The sequence below is a fragment of the Oratosquilla oratoria genome, chromosome 13 (genome assembly GCF_046742065.1).
Source record: "Oratosquilla oratoria isolate Oo_2021 chromosome 13, ASM4674206v1, whole genome shotgun sequence".
In the NCBI taxonomy this organism is placed as follows: Eukaryota; Metazoa; Arthropoda; class Malacostraca; order Stomatopoda; family Squillidae; genus Oratosquilla; species Oratosquilla oratoria.
In genome coordinates this window covers 17,639,038-17,646,537 of record NC_134789.1, presented here as the reverse complement: position 1 = coordinate 17,646,537, position 7,500 = coordinate 17,639,038, and positions in this window count along the sequence as shown.

The following is a 7,500-nucleotide window of genomic DNA, read 5'->3' as shown; positions in this document are numbered from 1 at the left end:
GACACAACCCGCCGAATTATCCGGTGAATTATTGATAAGAAGTTCTTTGATTGTATGGTTCTTAAACACAACATTAACATTAAATACCTTCCTTTCATCCTAATTTGGCAAAATTCCCTCGTGTCCTTAAGATTTTTAATGTTAATGTTGTGTTTAAGAACCATACAATCAAAGAACTTCTTATCAATAATTCACCGGATAATTCGGCGGGTTGTGTCTACTCCATCCCTTGCAAGAATTGCAATTCTTGTTATATTGGTCAGACGGGCAAGGAATTAAAACTTAGATTGAACCAGCATAAGTATAGTGTCCGTACTGGCCAATCTTCAAGTGGGATTTTTGCTCACATTAGAGACTAAAATCACTGTATTGATTGGGACAATTCCCAAGAAATTGTTTCAAGTAATTCTTATTTGATAAGGAATATAATTGAATCGTGTCTCATTAAAAAAACTTTTAATGAAAATCTCAATTTAAGCACTGGTCTTTTTAAACTAGATAATTTTGTTATTAACCAAATTGTAGGACAATGTCCCAAAGCTCCGCCTTAGCCATCTTGTGTGACCTTTTTTCACCTGTGTCAACTGTCACCCATTTTTATTTATTTATTCTTGTTATCATTATTTTCTATTATATATATGTATGTGTGTGCATGCGTATGTATGTATATGTATATATTTATTATTATTATTTCTAAGACAATCCTTATGTGTCAATTGTCACCCTTCTTATTTCTTGTTATTATCATTTATATTTTGTTTCTTTGTAGGATATTTCTTATGTATTTATGTTGAATGTCCTTTTATCACCTTGTCAATTGTCATCCTTATGTATTTATGCTGAGTGACATCACCTGTTTCAATTGTCACCCATTTTATTTATTGTTTTAATTTATATTTTTGTTTCTTTGTAAGATAATCCTTACGTATTTACGTTGAGTGACCTCTCCTGTTTTCTATACTATTGTATTTAAGTTATACTTTGTTGTGACACTATGTACTTTGAAAATGTCTTAATAGACGAAAACGTTCAGTATTCCGATCTTTAATTTCCTCGAGGTTATAAGCAAAAATCTTTATTCACGTGTTTTATGTGATTACTGTTGCATATATATATGTATATATATATATATATATATACATATATGTATATATATATATATACATATTTGTATATATATATATATATACATATATATTACTGTTGAATGCTAAAGCATATGTGGCATCAATGATTTTTAGAGAACATTTCTCTAACTTTCTAAGTATCCTTGTCTCTTCATGGTTCAAACTCTGGAGGAAAGTACGAAAATCATCAGAATGGTGATCCATTTTATACAAGCAGCTGTTTCAACCATTTCACATGGTCGTCGAAATGGTTGAAACAGCTGTCGGTATAGAATGGAGCACTATTCTGACGATTTTCGTACTTTACTCCAGAGTCTGAACCAGGAAGAGAAAAGGATACTTAGACAGTTAGAGAAATGTTCTCTAATTATCATTCTTGCCACATGTGCTTTAGCATTCAACAGTAATTGTTTAAGAGAAAGACACATGTGATAAACTATTTTTGCAGAAACCATCGGGAAATTGAACAAACAGATACCGAACGTTTTCGTTTATTAAGACATCTTCAAAGTTACAGAAAAACAATAAAAAAAACAAAACAATATATAGATGAGAAGACAGAATATTCGGAAAGGTCCCATGTTACAAATTATTATACATAATCTTGTGAACAATAAAATTGTTCAATTTAAATAAACCCAAACTCAAGTTCATATTATTTTCAGATTTTCTTTTTTTGTAACAGAATTCAATAAAATTTCTTTCTACAAGAAGTAATTATTTTTTTTATTTCCCCAGTGAATACTATGTCCATAATACCTTTGGTGGACAAATAATCCAATTGACAATTGCCCCATTCCAATACTATATTATAATATATATTTATATATATATATATATATATATATATATATATATATATATACATATATATATATGTATATATATATGTATATACATATGTATATACATATGTATATATATATATATATGTATATGTATATATGTATATATACACACATATATATATACATATATATACACATATATATACATATATATACACATATATACATATATACACATATATACATATATACACATATATATACATACATATACATATATATACATATATACACATATATATATACATATATATATGTGTGTGTATATGTATATATATATATGTATATATATATATATATATATATATATATATATACATATATATATATATATATAATTATATTCACACGTATAATTTCTACCGCGAGCACTTTGAGCGTCTTTGTCCAGCGGCTCGTGGCTTGAGCTCATCCGGGTCGTCTCTCGGTGCAGCGCCGGGTGGATGCCCTGACCAGGGCTCCCGTCGTCGCCTTGGGACCAGAAGAAGGAGACCACGACACCGGCGCCGTTTAAGAAGCTCCTCCAGTCCCCCGATCCTCAAGGTCGCAGCAGAACCGGTCGGGAACTACCGCGACCGAGGACCTCAGAAGAGCTGAAGAGGATCGACCGGAGGAGAGAGCACCACAGGAGACTCGCCGGACTCCCATGCCCCAGTAGACTCCGGATCGTTTGTTCTTCGGGGGATCCGTCGGCGCGGCCCGACTAACTGTGGCCAAAGGGACCTATAAACCTAAGGGAAAAAAAGAAGAAGAAAAAAAAACCGGCCTGGTCGTAAAAACAAAGTTAAAAATAAACGACTTTTGTCGAGAAAAAACGTAAAATGATAAAACACAAAAATAAATGAAACAAAGATAAACCCATTATAGTCGAGAAAAAAAAATGATAAGAACCCGACTATGTCAAGATAAAATAAAAAGAGAAAAAAAAAATCTTAGTGTGAAAGTCTCGGGCAACTGCAGGCAACCACTGACTGTTACCGAGTTATGGAATCCTTTCTCATCATCTCATAAGTCAAAAGAATGGTATTAATGAAGGAGGTGCTTCTGTTGAGTTTGCTGATCAAGAAAAAGAGACGCTCTCGAAGAAGATCTGCCAGTGACGGTCACTTGTTACCGAGCGGGCAACAGCCATAGCCTGTTGCACAACCGGCCAACCGAGGTGACGTAGTGTGAAAAGCTCAATTTAGAATAATGGTAGGCAACTAGTGACCGTCACTAGTTGACTAGTGTGAAAGGGCCCATATACATACGGTATGTATATATAGTGCTGGCAGGAGGCGGAATGATGGTCGTGGTGGCAGAGGGCGAGGTGGTGATGCACATTTGTTGTGGTGCGAGGGGAAATGGCGCCCATGAGGAGGAAGAAGGAGGCTGCTAAAATAAAAGAGGTTCTCAAGTGACAGTGCCAGGGTCGTCGTCTCTTCTTCTGGTCCCAAGGCGACGACGGAAGCCCCGGCCAGGGCATCCACCGGGGCCGGACAGAGAGACGACCCGGATGAGCTCAAGGCACGATTCGCTGGACGCTGACACTCAAAGTGCTCACAGAAGAAATTATACATGTCCATATATATATATATTATATATAAATATATATATTTTTATATATTATATATACATATACTGTATATATACATATATATATACATACACACACACATATATATACATATATGTATATACTGTATATATATACATATATATATATATATAAGAGTACATATATATATATATATATATGAGTACACACATATATATATATATACAGTATATGTATATACTCGTATATATATATATATATATAATATATGTATATACTCGTATATATATATATATATGTATATATATATACACGAGTACATATATATATATATATATACTCGTATATATACATATTATATATATATATATACATACATACATTACATATATACATACATATATATATATATATATATATATATATATATATGTGTGTGTGTGTGTGTGTGTGTGTGTGTGTGTGTGTGTGTGTGTGTGTGTGTATACATACATATACCAAGGCTTTTTCCCCCTTACACGGGGGGTAGCCAAAAAGAAAAAGGCATAGAAATCACTCCCACCCATTTCATTTCCCATATATTCCACTCCTTTCCACCCTCCTCCCTCCCTCCTATCTTGGCACCTCCTAGATGACGGGTCATCCCTACATCCTGTCCACTGTCCTGGGTCAGAAGCAGTGTCGCAAGACACAGCACATCCACAGCGAGGCCACTTCATAAATTCGGTGACCCCCCCTCTCCGTCACCTCATGCAAAAAAGGAAAAGACGGGGAGAAATCCCTTCGGGCTGCGTCAAAATATTTTCTCATACATACTTCCTCCCCCCATCCCCCACCCACTCCCCCTCATACATCACAGCCTCATCTCTACACAACCCTTCTCCATTCACCCCTATCTTCTGTCCTCTCCTGTCCTTTCTCTACAGACATTCCTCTCTTTTGTAATGCCCCTTTCACCCCATCCATCCATCTCATCCTAGGACGCACCCTCATATTCACTCCTTCCACCTCTGCCTTCCACACTTCTTTTACTAATCTTTCTTCACTCATTCTTTCCATGTTTCCAAACCATCCTAATACTCTTTCATCAAACCTATCTCCCAGCTCCTTTTCCATCCCTGTTCTCCTCCTCACCTCCTCATTTCTCAATCTATCTAGCCTAGTAACCCCTATCATACTTCTCAGACACCTCATCTCAAACACATTCAAACTCCTTCTCTCTTCCTCTCTCATATTCCATGTTTCTGCCCCGTACATTGCTGTTGGCACAATCACTCCTTCATATAACCTCCTCTTAGCATCCAATATTAAATGTCTATTTCTCATTACACTTTTTAATCCACCAAGGCATTTACTCGCTTCTCTCAATCTACATTCTACCTCTACCCCCACTACTCCTTTTCCTGTCACATTCGCACCCAAGTGTCTGAAACTATCCACTTCCTCCAGTTTCTCACCCTTAATGCTCACCTCCAGCATACTGTCACTCTCTCCCCTTGCACATCTCATCACCTTACTTTTGCCCACATTTATCTTCAGCTTCCTTCTTTCACACACCTTCTCAAACTCTGTTACTAACTTCCTCAATCCCTCCTCTGATCCTGCTACAAGCGCAGTGTCGTCGGCAAACAACAACTGGCTCACCTCCCACTTTTCTCCATTTTCTTTAATCGTCTCCAACCCGTGACCCACTACCCTTGCATCCATCTCTCGCACCACCCTATCCATGTAAAGATTGAACAGCCAGGGTGACATAACACACCCCTGACGAAGTCCCACCTTTACCTCAAACCATTCACTCTCTTCATTTCTAATCCTAACGCAAGCTCTACTACTCTCATAAAAACTCTTGACTGCTCTTAACAGCTTTCCTCCTATCCCATATATCTGCAGTACCTCCCACAGTGCCTTCCTGTCTACCCTGTGATAAGCCTTTTCCAGATCCATAAAAGCCCAAAAAACATCCTTACCTTTTCCTATAGCTTTCTCACATATCTGCCTTTCCACAAAAATCTGATCTACACATCTCCTACCTGTCCTAAAACCACACTGTTCCTCACCAATTACTCTATCTGTTCCTCTCCTAATCCTCTCAATCAAGACCCTCCCATAAGCCTTCCCAACTACACTCAACAAACTGATCCCTCTGTAACTACTACATTTACACTTGTCCCCCTTTCCTTTGTAAAGCGGAACTATACAGGCACTCCTCCAGTCTTCTGGCACTCTACCCTCTCTTAAACAAACATTAAATAACCTCACCAGCCAGTCCACCATAACTGTACCTCTATTCTTCAGACATTCTGCATGGCATCCATCCAACCCAGGTACCTTCCCACTGCAACTACCTTTCCCTCCCTATCCTCCTTCACATTTAGCAACTCCCTAAAATACTCTGCCCCCCTTCCTCTCACTGCCTTCTCTTCCATTATCATCTCTCCATCTACACCTTTTACCTTTTCTTCTCTACTTGATTCGCCTCCTCTTCCTCTTTTAACTTCCTTCCAAAACATCTTTTTATTACTTTCAAAATTTTCTGTCATACTCTTTCCCCATTTCACATCTGTTCTCCTCTTTGCTTCCTTTATCTTATGCTTAACTTCCTTTCTCTTTACTTTGTACCTCTCATACGATTCCCTCGTCCTAATTTGTAGCCAATCTATGAATGCCTTCTTCTTCTCTTCTACACCCTTCTTTGCTTCCTCATCCCACCACTCACTACCCTTCTTTCTATTTCCTCCCACCCTCCTTGTTCCACACACCATCTTTTCACACCTTATGACTCCCTCCTTGAACCATCCCCATTCCTCCTCCACTCCTAGTTCTACTCTATCCTTTACTCTCTCCCACTCCTCTCTCAACTTCTTATACTCATTCTCCTTTTTTCCTTTATTTAAGCAGTTCACTCTAAGTACCTCTCTACCTCCTGCCCTTTTCCTCTTTCTCCACCTATTCTCCACTCTCAATTTACCTTCCACCAGGAAATGATCTGATATTCCCCCCACTCTTTCCCCTTAGAACATGTACATCCTTAACTCTTCCTACCATACTCGTAGTCACCACTATATAGTCCATTAACGCTCTATCTACCACCCTTCCATCCACCATCTCTCATGTGTATTTATGCTTGACTTTCTTCTTAAACACTGTATTTGCTATCATCAACTCTCTTTCAAGACACATCTCCACCATCAACTCTCCACTACGATTTTTGCCTCGAACTCCATACTTTCCAATCACTCCGTCAATTGGTTCATTTCCTACCCTAGCATTTAGGTCTCCCGATACAACTACATTGACATTTCTCCCTAATCCCTGTATGCACTCATTTATATCTACCCAGAATGCCTCCCTTTCCTCTATGTTCTTCTCACTACCAGGCCCATACGCACTTACAAAAACCCACATCTCCTTTCCCAGCTTCACCTTCATCCACATTAACCTTGATGACACCTCCTTCCACTCCACCACCCGCTTACTTATCTCTTCACTTACTAGTATAGCCACCCCTTCTCTCCATCGTCCCTTCTTCACTACTGAGTACCTCCCAGCTACACTCCCAAACTCACAGTTGCCCTTCCCTTTCATTTTATTTTCATTCAAAGCCAGTGCATCCATCTTTCTTCTCACAAACATACTGCCTATCTCTTCCCTTTTACTCTCATCTGTACCATATCCACGCACATTAAAAGACCCAAACCTTAGGGTACTGGTTGGAAAGCTCCCAGACCCTCTTATGCCTTTTCTTTCATTTTTAGGAATGTCCCCTTTTGAGGCTACAGGTAGTAGGACTCCTAATCCCATCCCCCGTCCCTTTTTTTTGTCGCCTTTTACGACTCAAGTGGAAATAATTGGTGGCATTATTCTTTTCCCCCACCACAGGAGATTGGGGGACAGCATATATATATATATATATATATATATATATATATATATATATATATATATATACTATATACATATATAAACATACATATATACATATATA